At 47.9% G+C, this 13,281-nt stretch overlaps 1 pseudogene; it reads left to right on the top strand.

Annotated features, from left to right (window-relative positions):
- The window catches only part of LOC135523353 (calcium uniporter protein, mitochondrial-like), a 135,817-nt pseudogene that overhangs the window by 51,193 nt on the left and 71,343 nt on the right, over positions 1 to 13,281 (top strand).

Here is a 13,281-nt window from a genome sequence, read left to right as displayed (position 1 = left end):
CTATCTTTCTCTCTCCCTCCCAGTCTCTCTCTCTCCCTCCCATTCTCTCTCTCTCCCTCCCAGTCTCTCTCTCTCCCTCCCATTCTCTCTCTCTCCCTCCCAGTCTCTCTCTCTCCCTCCCAGTCTCTCTCTCTCCCTTCAAGCCTCTCTCTTTCTCTCTCCATCCCAGTCTCTCTCTCCATCCCTCCCAGCCTCTCTCTCTCTCTCTCCCTCCCAGTCTCTCTCTTTCTCTCTCCCTCCCAGTCTCTCTCCCCCTCCCAGTCTCTCTCTTTCTCCCTCCCTCCCAGCCTCTCTCTTTCTCTCTCCCTCCCAGTCTCTCTCCCCCTCCCAGTCTCTCTCTCCCTCCCAGCCTCTATCTTTCTCCCTCCCATTCTCTCTCTCTCCCTCCAAGCCTCTCTCTTTCTCTCTCCATCCCAGTCTCTCTCTCCCTCCCAGCCTCTATCTTTCTCCCTCCCAGTCTCTCTCTCTCTCCCTCCAAGCCTCTCTCTTTCTCTCTCCCTCCAAGCCTCTCTCTCTCCCTCCCAGTCTCTCTCTCTCCCCTCCAAGCCTCTCTCTTTCTCTCTCCCTCCTATCCTCCCTTTCTCTCCTTCTCCTAGCCTCTCTCTTTTTCCCTCCCAGCAGTCAGTGTGCTCCCTCAGGCCATTACTCTACTACCACATATCTCTGTGTACATGTGTTTAGAGTGCCTATGTTATCGTGTGTTTTGTATGCATGTGTCTGTGCCATCTTAGCTATTGTTGTTTCAATATGTTTTGACCATGACAGTTTACAATCCAGGGTTACTCCGAGCAGTTTAGTCACCTGCCTGACAACTCAACACTTCCGTTGCTGAACTACATACTTCCATCTGGGACTGACGTTAATGAAGTCGTTGGTGATCAAAGTTGAGGGGTGTCGTACAATTCATAGCCGTCAGCGATTGGATCATCTCTCTCTAACCAACAAGCATATAAAAGGAAACTATATACCCCCCCCCCCTCCCCAAAAAAAGCATCTTTGCCCACCTGTGTTCTGGCTCTGACCCATCGTTTTCTGGGACCAATCAGGTTTTAAACTCTGTTTGCGTTCGTCAGGGAGGTACTCCGAGCCAGACTCGGAGGAGGACAAACTCTCGTCTGTGGCGTTTGGCCCGGAGGCGACGGTTGCTCTGCTGTGGTGGCTCTGTGTCAGGAATCTCCTGACACACACACACACACACACACACACACACACACACACACACACACACACACACACACACACACACACAGTGTCCTTGGAGGTCATGATGAATCGCTGAGGAAAAGAAAATGGGGGAAATCTTTCACTGTGTGCGTTAGCATGTCTGTGTGTGAGGTAGCATAGTGTGACTGAAATGTCATGTCACTATCTCCTCTATTCTTCTCTCCTCTATTCTGCTCTCTCTGTCTAAAATAGTATTTTTAGTTTTTCCTCTGGACTTAATAAAATAACTTTAGTCTTCAAATAATGAATCTCTTGGTGAGTTATAGATATATTTTCAATGGAGGAGGAAGTGCATCTCTCTTATATTAATCTCTGTCTCTCCCTCTCCTCATCTCCCTCTAGTGTCTCTCCTCTCCTCTCTCTCTCTCTCTCTCTCTCTCTCGCCTTTCTCTCTCTCTCCTCTCTACTTTATCTCTCCTCTCTGTGGCCTGAGAGATTGCCTGCAGCCTCCCATCTCCTTCCCCCTCCTCCCCCTGTTCCCCTTGGGATACAAACATCTCTGACTGGTAGGGCGGTGAAGGGCTCACTTCTCTTCTCATCTATCCCCTCCTGTCACCTGTCTCCCTCTCCTCTCACCTGTCTCCTTTCACAATGTCTACTTCTTCTATCATGTGTGTCTATCTAATCTGTCCCTTCTCCTCTCACCGTGTGTGTGTGTGTGTGTGTGTGTGTGTGTGTGTGTGTGTGTGTGTGTGTGTGTGTGTGTGTGTGTGTGTGTGTGTGTGTGTGTGTGTGTGTGTGTCCTGTCCTCTCGTTGTGTGTTTTCATTTGGGCGTAAATGCCACGACAACCGGAGCGGGAAATATTTTTGGTATCGCAGATTTGTTCTGGCAACTCTCACAGAAACGTAAATTAACTACATTACCCTACGTTACCCAAATTAAATACTGGTCTAAACTAGTGCCCTACGTTACCCATAGGCCTCTGGTCTAAACTAGTGCACTACGTTACCCATAGGGCCTCTGGTCTAAACTAGTGCACTACGTTACCCATAGGCCTCTGGTCAAAACTAGTGCCCTACGTTACCCATAGGCCTCTGGTCTAAACTAGTGCACTACGTTATCCATAGGCCTCTGGTCTAAACTAGTGCACTACGTTACCCATAGGGCCTCTGGTCAAAACTAGTGCACTACGTTACCCATAGGGCCTCTGGTCAAAACTAGTGCACGAGGTTACCCATAGGCCTCTGGTCAAAACTAGTGCACTACGTTACCCATAGGGCCTCTGGTCAAAACTAGTGCACTACGTTACCCATAGGCCCTCTGGTCAAAACTAGTGCACGAGGTTACCCATAGGCCTCTGGTCTAAACTAGTGCACTACGTTATCCATAGGCCTCTGGTCTAAACTAGTGCACGAGGTTACCCATAGGGTTCTGGTCTAAACAAGTGCACTACGTTACCCATAGGCCTCTGGTCTAAAATAGTGCACTACGTTACCCATAGGCCTCTGATCAAAACTAGTGCACTACGTTACCCATAGGGCCTCTGGTCTAAACTAGTGCACTACGTTACCCATAGGCCTCTGGTCTAAACAAGTGCACTACGTTACCCATAGGGCTCTGGTCTAAACTAGTGCACTACGTTACCCATAGGCCTCTGGTCTAAACAAGTGCACTACGTTACCCATAGGCCTCTGGTCTAAACAAGTGCACTACGTTACCCATAGGGTTCTGGTCAACACTAGTGCACTACGTTACCCATAGGCCTCTGGTCTAAACAAGTGCACTACGTTACCCATAGGGTTCTGGTCAACACTAGTGCACGAGGTTACCCATAGGCCTCTGGTCTAAACTAGTGCACTACGTTACCCATAGGGTTCTGGTCTAAACAAGTGCACTACGTTAACCATAGGGTTCTGGTCTAAACTAGTGCACTACGTTACCCATAGGCCTCTGGTCTAAACAAGTGCACTAATTACCCATAGGGTTCTGGTCAACACTAGTGCACTACGTTACCCATAGGCCTCTGGTCTAAACAAGTGCACTACGTTACCCATAGGGTTCTGGTCAACACTAGTGCACGAGGTTACCCATAGGGCCTCTGGTCTAAACTAGTGCACTACGTTACCCATAGGGTTCTGGTCTAAACAAGTGCACTACGTTAACCATAGGGTTCTGGTCTAAACTAGTGCACTACGTTACCCATAGGCCTCTGGTCTAAACAAGTGCACTACGTTACCCATAGGGTTCTGGTCAACACTAGTGCACTACGTTACCCATAGGCCTCTGGTCTAAACAAGTGCACTACGTTACCCATAGGGTTCTGGTCAACACTAGTGCACGAGGTTACCCATAGGCCTCTGGTCTAAACTAGTGCACTACGTTACCCATAGGGTTCTGGTCTAAACAAGTGCACTACGTTACCCATAGGGTTCTGGTCTAAACTAGTGCACTACGTTACCCATAGGCCTCTGGTCTAAACAACTGCACTACGTTACCCATAGGGTTCTGGTCAACACTAGTGCACTACGTTACCCATAGGCCTCTGGTCTAAACAAGTGCACTACGTTACCCATAGGGTTCTGGTCAACACTAGTGCACGAGGTTACCCATAGGGCCTCTGGTCTAAACTAGTGCACTACGTTACCCATAGGCCTCTGGTCTAAACTAGTGCACTACGTTACCAATAGGCCTCTGGTCTAAACTAGTGCACTACGTTATCCATAGGCCTCTGGTCAAAACTTGTGCACTACGTTACCCATAGGCCTCTGGTCTAAACTAGTGCACTACGTTACCCATAGGCCTCTGGTCTAAACTAGTGCACTACGTTACCCATAGGGCCTCTGGTCAAAACTAGTGCACTACGTTACCCATAGGCCTCTGGTCTAAACTAGTGCACTACGTTACCCATAGGGTTCTGGTCTAAACAAGTGCACTACTTTACCCATAGGGTTCTGGTCTAAACTAGTGCACTACGTTACCCATAGGCCTCTGGTCTAAACAACTGCACTACGTTACCCATAGGGTTCTGGTCAACACTAGTGCACGAGGTTACCCATAGGCCTCTGGTCTAAACTAGTGCACTACGTTACCCATAGGCCTCTGGTCTAAACTAGTGCACTACGTTATCCATAGGCCTCTGGTCTAAACTAGTGCACTACGTTACCCATAGGCCTCTGGTCAAAACATGTGCACTACGTTACCCATAGGCCTCTGGTCTAAACTAGTGCACTACGTTACCCATAGGCCTCTGGTCTAAACTAGTGCACTACGTTACCCATAGGCCTCTGGTCTAAACTAGTGCACTACGTTATCCATAGGCCTCTGGTCTAAACTAGTGCACTACGTTACCCATAGGCCTCTGGTCAAAACTTGTGCACTACGTTACCCATAGGCCTCTGGTCTAAACTAGTGCACGAGGTTACCCATAGGCCTCTGGTCTAAACTAGTGCACTATGTTACCCATAGGGCCTCTGGTCTAAACTAGTGCACTACGTTACCCATAGGCCTCTGGTCTAAACAAGTGCACTACGTTACCCATAGGGCTCTGGTCTAAACTAGTGCACTACGTTACCCATAGGCCTCTGGTCTAAACAAGTGCACTACGTTACCCATAGGCCTCTGGTCTAAACAAGTGCACTACGTTACCCATAGGGTTCTGGTCAACACTAGTGCACTACGTTACCCATAGGCCTCTGGTCTAAACAAGTGCACTACGTTACCCATAGGGTTCTGGTCAACACTAGTGCACGAGGTTACCCATAGGCCTCTGGTCTAAACTAGTGCACTACGTTACCCATAGGGTTCTGGTCTAAACAAGTGCACTACGTTACCCATAGGGCTCTGGTCTAAACTAGTGCACTACGTTACCCATAGGCCTCTGGTCTAAACAACTGCACTACGTTACCCATAGGGTTCTGGTCAACACTAGTGCACTACGTTACCCATAGGCCTCTGGTCTAAACAAGTGCACTACGTTACCCATAGGGTTCTGGTCAACACTAGTGCACGAGGTTACCCATAGGGCCTCTGGTCTAAACTAGTGCACTACGTTACCCATAGGCCTCTGGTCTAAACTAGTGCACTACGTTACCAATAGGCCTCTGGTCTAAACTAGTGCACTACGTTATCCATAGGCCTCTGGTCAAAACTTGTGCACTACGTTACCCATAGGCCTCTGGTCTAAACTAGTGCACTACGTTACCCATAGGCCTCTGGTCTAAACTAGTGCACTACGTTACCCATAGGGCCTCTGGTCAAAACTAGTGCACTACGTTACCCATAGGGCCTCTGGTCAAAACTAGTGCACGAGGTTACCCATAGGCCTCTGGTCTAAACTAGTGCACTACGTTACCCATAGGGCCTCTGGTCTAAACTAGTGCACTACGTTACCCATAGGCCTCTGGTCTAAACAAGTGCACTACGTTACCCATAGGGCTCTGGTCTAAACTAGTGCACTACGTTACCCATAGGCCTCTGGTCTAAACAAGTGCACTACGTTACCCATATGCCTCTGGTCTAAACAAGTGCACTACGTTACCCATAGGGTTCTGGTCAACACTAGTGCACTACGTTACCCATAGGCCTCTGGTCTAAACAAGTGCACTATGTTACCCATAGGGTTCTGGTCAACACTAGTGCACTACGTTACCCATAGGCCTCTGGTCTAAACTAGTGCACTACGTTACCCATAGGGTTCTGGTCTAAACAAGTGCACTACGTTACCCATAGGGTTCTGGTCTAAACTAGTGCACTACGTTACCCATAGGCCTCTGGTCTAAACAACTGCACTACGTTACCCATAGGGTTCTAGTCAACACTAGTGCACTACGTTACCCATAGGCCTCTGGTCTAAACAAGTGCACTACGTTACCCATAGGGCCTCTGGTCAACACTAGTGCACGAGGTTACCCATAGGCCTCTGGTCTAAACTAGTGCACTACGTTACCCATAGGGTTCTGGTATAAACAAGTGCACTACGTTACCCATAGGCCTCTGGTCTAAACTAGTGCACTACGTTACCCATAGGCCTCTGGTCTAAACTAGTGCACTACGTTACCCATAGGCCTCTGGTCAAAACTAGTGCACTACGTTACCCATAGGCCTCTGGTCAAAACTAGTGCACTACGTTACCCATGATGTGTAGAGTACATGATACACACATCATCTAGTCATATCTTGAAACAACCTTTTCTGATTTATCTTAATTTTAAACATGTTGTTTAATATTGTTTTATTTATTGTATTCCCAAACTGTGTTATATAATATTATGCCGTCAGGGGTACGCCAAATAAAATTAAAATAAACAAATAAAAATGTGATACACATTTTCAAACGGGGCATTTTTTTTTTTCACCTGAGTAGTGTCTGAGTCTGAGTGACTCTGTACCGGTACCCACTGTATATAGCCTCCACATTGACTCTGTACCGGTACCCCCTGTATATAGCCTCCACATTGACTCTGTACCGGTACCCCCTGTATATAGCCTCCACATTGACTCTGTACCGGTACCCCGTGTATATAGCCTCCACATTGACTCTGTACCGTAATACCCTGTATATAGCCTCCACATTGACTCTGTACCGTAATACCCTGTACATAGCCTACACATTGACTCTGTACTGGGACCCCCTGTATATAGCCTCCACATTGACTCTGTACCAGTACCCCCTGTATATAGCCTCCACATTGACTCTGTACCGGTACCCCCTGTATATAGCCTCCACATTGACTCTGTACCGGTACCCCCTGTATATAGCCTCCACATTGACTCTGTACCGTAATACCCTGTACATAGCCTCCACATTGACTCTGTACCGTAATACCCTGTATATAGCCTGCACATTGACTCTGTACTGGGACCCCCTGTATATAGCCTCCACATTGACTCTGTACCAGTACCCCCTGTATATAGCCTCCACATTGACTCTGTACCGGTACCCCCTGTATATAGCCTCCACATTGACTCTGTACCGGTACCCCCTGTATATAGCCTCCACATTGACTCTGTACCGGTACCCCCTGTATATAGCCTCCACATTGACTCTGTACCGGTACCCCCTGTATATAGCCTCCATATTGACTCTGTAACATAATAACCTGTATATAGCCTCCACATTGACTCTGTACCGGTACCCCCTGTATATAGCCTCCACATTGACTCTGTACCGGTACCCCCTGTATATAGCCTCCACATTGACTCTGTACCAGTACCCCTGTATATAGCCTCCACATTGACTCTGTACCGGTACCCCCTGTATATAGCCTCCACATTGACTCTGTACCAGTACCCCCTGTATATAGCCTCCACATTGACTCTGTACCAGTACCCCTGTATATAGCCTCCACATTGACTCTGTACCGGTACCCCCTGTATATAGCCTCCACATTGACTCTGTACCGGTACCCCCTGTATATACCCTCCACATTGACTCTGTACCAGTACCCCCTGTATATAGCCTCCACATTGACTCTGTACCGGTACCCCCTGTATATAGCCTCCACATTGACTCTGTACCAGTACCCCCTGTATATAGCCTCCACATTGACTCTGTACCGGTACCCCCTGTATATAGCCTCCACATTGACTCTGTACCAGTACCCCTGTATATAGCCTCCACATTGACTCTGTACCAGTACCCCCTGTATATAGCCTCCACATTGACTCTGTACCGGTACCCCCTGTATATAGCCTCCACATTGACTCTCTACCGGTACCCCCTGTATATAGCCTCCACATTGACTCTGTACCCCCTGTATATAGCCTCCACATTGACTCTATACCCCCTGTATATAGCCTCCACATTGACTCTGTACCGGTACCCCCTGTATATAGCCTCCACATTGACTCTGTACCCCCTGTATATAGCCTCCACATTGACTCTATACCCCCTGTATATAGCCTCCACATTGACTCTGTACCCCCTGTATATAGCCTCCACATTGACTCTGTACCCCCTGTATATAGCCTCCACATTGACTCTGTACCCCCTGTATATAGCCTCCACATTGACTCTATACCCCCTGTATATAGCCTCCACATTGACTCTGTACCCCCTGTATATAGCCTCCACATTGACTCTGTACCCCCTGTATATAGCCTCCACATTGACTCTGTACCCCCTGTATATAGCCTCCACATTGACTCTGTACCCCTGTATATAGCCTCCACATTGACTCTGTACCCCCTGTATATAGCCTCCACATTGACTCTGTACCGGTACCCCCTGTATATAGCCTCCACATTGACTCTGTACCGGTACCCCCTGTATATAGCCTCCACATTGACTCTGTACCCCCTGTATATAGCCTCCACATTGACTCTGTACCCCCTGTATATAGCCTCCACATTGACTCTGTACCGGTACCCCCTGTATATAGTCTCCACATTGACTCTGTACCGGTACCCCCTGTATATAGCCTCCACATTGACTCTGTACCGGTACCCCCTGTATATAGCCTCCACATTGACTCTGTACCGGTACCCCCTGTATATAGTCTCCACATTGACTCTGTACCGGTACCCCCTGTATATAGCCTCCACATTGACTCTGTACCGGTACCCCCTGTATATAGCCTCCACATTGACTCTGTACCGGTACCCCCTGTATATAGCCTCCACATTGACTCTTGTACCGGTACCCTGTATATAGTCTCCACATTGACTCTGTACCGGTACCCCCTGTATATAGCCTCCACATTGACTCTGTACCGGTACCCCCTGTATATAGCCTCCACATTGACTCTGTACCGGTACCCCTGTATATAGCCTCCACATTGACTCTGTACCGGTACCCCTGTATATAGCCTCCACATTGACTCTGTACCGGTACCCCCTGTATATAGCCTCCACATTGACTCTGTACCGGTACCCCCTGTATATAGCCTCCACATTGACTCTGTACCGGTACCCCCTGTATATAGCCTCCACATTGACTCTGTACCAGTACCCCCTGTATATAGCCTCCACATTGACTCTGTACCGCAATACCCTGTATATAGCCTCCACATTGACTCTGTACCGTAACACCCTGTATATAGCCTCCACATTGACTCTGTACCGGTACCCCCTGTATATAGCCTCCACATTGACTCTATACCGGTACCCCCTGTATATAGCCTCCACATTGACTCTGTACCGGTACCCCCTGTATATAGCCTCCACATTGATTCTGTACCGGTACCCCTGTATATAGCCTCCACATTGATTCTGTACCGGTACCCCTGTATATAGCCTCCACATTGACTCTGTACCTGTACCCCCTGTATATAGCCCCCACATTGACTCTGTACCGGTACCCCCTGTATATAGCCTCCACATTGACTCTGTACCGGTACCCCTGTATATAGCCTCCACATTGACTCTGTACCGGTACCCCCTGTATATAGCCTCCACATTGACTCTGTACCGGTACCCCTGTATATAGCCTCCACATTGACTCTGTACCGGTACCCCTGTATATAGCCTCCACATTGACTCTGTACCGGTACCCCTGTATATAGCCCCCACATTGACTCTGTACCGGTACCCCCTGTATATAGCCTCCACATTGACTCTGTACCGGTACCCCTGTATATAGCCTCCACATTGACTCTGTACCGGTACCCCCTGTATATAGCCTCCACATTGACTCTGTACCGGTACCCCTGTATATAGCCTCCACATTGACTCTGTACCGGTACCCCTGTATATAGCTTCCACATTGACTCTGTACCGGTACACCCTGTATATAGCCTCCACATTGACTCTGTACCGGTACCCGCTGTATATAGCCTCCACATTGACTCTGTACCGGTACCCCTGTATATAGCCTCCACATTGACTCTGTACCGGTACCCCCTGTATATAGCCTCCACATTGACTCTGTACCGGTACCCCTGTATATAGCCTCCACATTGACTCAGTACGCCCTGTATACAGCCTCCACATTTACAATGAACTGGTACCCCCTGTATATAGCCTCCACATTGACACTGTACGCCCTGTATACAGTCTCCACATTGACTCTGTACTGGTACCCCCTGTATATAGCCTCCACATTGACTCTGTACCGGTACCCCCTGTATATAGCCTCCACATTGACTCTGTACCGGTACCCACTGTATATAGCCTCCACATTGACTCTGTACAGGTACCCCCTGTATCTAGCCTCCACATTGACTCTGTACCGGTACCCCTATATATAGCCTCCACATTGACTCTGTACCAGTACCCCCTGTATATAGCCTCCACATTGACTCTGTACCGGTACCCCCTGTATATAGCCTCCACATTGACTCTGTACTGGTACCCCCTGTATATAGTCTCATTATTGTTATTTTCTGCTGCTCTTGAATTATTTGTTACTTTTATTTGTAATTTAATTCTGTTGTATCTGTCGCATGTGACAAATACAATTGGATTTGATTTGATTCCATTATTAGAAGTGACCAGTGATTCCATGTCTATAGGGCCAGTGATTCCATGCCTATAGGGCCAGTGATTCCATGTCTATAGCACCAGTGATTCCATGTCTATAGGGCCAGTGATTCCATGTCTATAGCACCAGTGATTCCATGTCTATAAGGGCCAGTGATTCCATGTCTATAGGGCCAGTGATTCCATGTCTATAGGGCCAGTGATTCCATGCCTATAGGGCTAGTGATTCCATGTCTATAGCACCAGTGATTCCATGTCTATAAGGGCCAGTGATTCCATGTCTATAGGGCCAGTGATTCCATGTCTATAGGGTCAGTGATTCCATGTCTTTAAGGGCCAGTGATTCCATGTGTATAGGACCAGTGATTCCATGTCTATAGCGCCAGTGATTCCATGTCTATAAGGGCCAGTGATTCCATGTCTATAGGGCCAGTGATTCCATGACTATAGGGTTAGTAATTCCATCTCTATAGGGCCAGTGATTCCATGTCTATAGGGCCAGTGATTCCATCTCTATAGGGCCAGTGATTCCATGTCTATAGGGCCAGTGATTCCATGTCTATAGGGCCAGTGATTCCATGTCTATAGGGTCAGTGATTCCATGTCTATAGGGCCAGTGATTCCATGTCTATAGGGTCAGTGATTCCATTTGTATAGGGCCAGTGATTCCATCTCTATAGGACCAGTGATTCCATGTCTATAGGGCCAGTGATTCCATGTGTATAGGGCCAGTGATTCCATCTCTATAGGGCCAGTGATTCCATGTCTATAGGGCCAGTGATTCCATCTCTATAGGGCCAGTGATTCCATGTCTATAGGGCCAGTGATTCCATGTCTATAGGGCCAGTGATTCCATGTCTATAGCACCAGTGATTCCATGTCTATAAGGGCCAGTGATTCCATGTCTATAGGGCCAGTGATTCCATGTCTATAGGGCCAGTGATTCCATCTCTATAGGGCCAGTGATTCCATGTCTATAGGGCCAGTGATTCCATCTCTATAGGGCCAGTGATTCCATGTCTACAGGTCCAGTGATTCCATGTCTATAGGGCCAGTGATTCCATATCTATAGGGTCAGTGATTCCATGTCTATAGGGCCAGTGATTCCATGTCTATAGGGCCAGTGATTCCATCTCTATAGGACCAGTGACTCCATGTGTATAGGGCCAGTGATTCCATCTCTATAGGACCAGTGATTCCATGTCTATAGGGCCAGTGATTCCATGTGTATAGGGCCAGTGATTCCATCTCTATAGGGCCAGTGATTCCATGTCTATAGGGCCAGTGATTCCATCTCTATAGGGCCAGTGATTCCATGTCTATAGGGCCAGTGATTCCATGTCTATAGGGCCAGTGATTCCATGTCTATAGGGCCAGTGATTCCATCTCTATAGGGCCAGTGATTCCATGTGTATAGGGCCAGTGATTCCATCTCTATAGGGCCAGTGATTCCATGTCTATCGGGCCGGTGATTCCATCTCTATAGGGCTAGTGATTCCATGTCTATAGGGCCAGTGATTCCATGTCTATAGGGCCAGTGATTCCATGTTTATAGGGCCAGTGATTCCATGTCTATAGGGCCAGTGATTCCATGTCTATAGGGCCAGTGATTCCATGTCTATAGGGCCAGTGATTCCATGTCTATAGGGCCAGTGATTCCATGTCTATAGGGCCAGTGATTCCATGTGTATAGGGCCTAGTGATTCCATGTCTATAGGACCAGTGATTCCATGTCTATAGGACCAGTGATTCCATGTGTATAGGGCCTAGTGATTCCATGTCTATAGGACCAGTGATTCCATGTCTATAGGACCAGTGATTCCATGTCTATAGGACCAGTGATTCCATGTGTATAGGGCCAGTGATTCCATGTCTATAGGGCCAGTGATTCCATGTGTATAGGGCCTAGTGATTCCATGTCTATAGGACCAGTGATTCCATGTCTATAGGGCTAGTGATTCCATGTCTATAGCACCAGTGATTCCATGTCTATAGGGCCAGTGATTCCATGTCTATAGGACCAGTGATTCCATGTGTATAGGGCCAGTGATTCCATGTCTATAGGGCCAGTGATTCCATGTGTATAGGGCCTAGTGATTCCATGTCTATAGGACCAGTGATTCCATGTGTATTGGACCAGTGATTCCATGTCTATAGGACCAGTGATTCCATGTCTATAGGACCAGTGATTCCATGTCTATAGGACCAGTGATTCCATGTCTATAGGACCAGTGATTCCATGTGTATAGGGCCAGTGATTCCATGTGTATAGGGCCAGTGATTCCATGTGTATAGTGCCAGAGATTCCATGTCTATAGGGCCAGTGATTCCATGTGTATTGGACCAGTGATTCCATGTGTATTGGACCAGTGATTCCATGTCTATAGGGCCCAGTGATTCCATGTCTATAGGACCAGTGATTCCATGTCTATAGGGCCAGTGATTCCATGTCTATAGGGCCAGTGATTCCATGTCTATAGGGCCAGTGATTCCATGTCTATAGGACCAGTGATTCCATGTCTATAGGGCCAGTGATTCCATGTCTATAGGGCCAGTGATTCCATGTCTATAGGGCCAGTGATTCCATGTCTATAGGGCCAGTGATTCCATGTCTATAGGGCCAGTGATTCCATGTCTATAGGGCCAGTGATTCCATGTCTATAGGGCCAGTGATTCCATGTCTATAGGACCAGTGATT

The sequence above is a fragment of the Oncorhynchus masou genome, chromosome 31, assembly GCF_036934945.1.
Source record: "Oncorhynchus masou masou isolate Uvic2021 chromosome 31, UVic_Omas_1.1, whole genome shotgun sequence".
NCBI classification, from domain to species: domain Eukaryota; kingdom Metazoa; phylum Chordata; class Actinopteri; order Salmoniformes; family Salmonidae; genus Oncorhynchus; species Oncorhynchus masou.
Note: the sequence above shows the minus strand (reverse complement) of the source record. Positions and strands in the feature narration are given on the sequence as shown.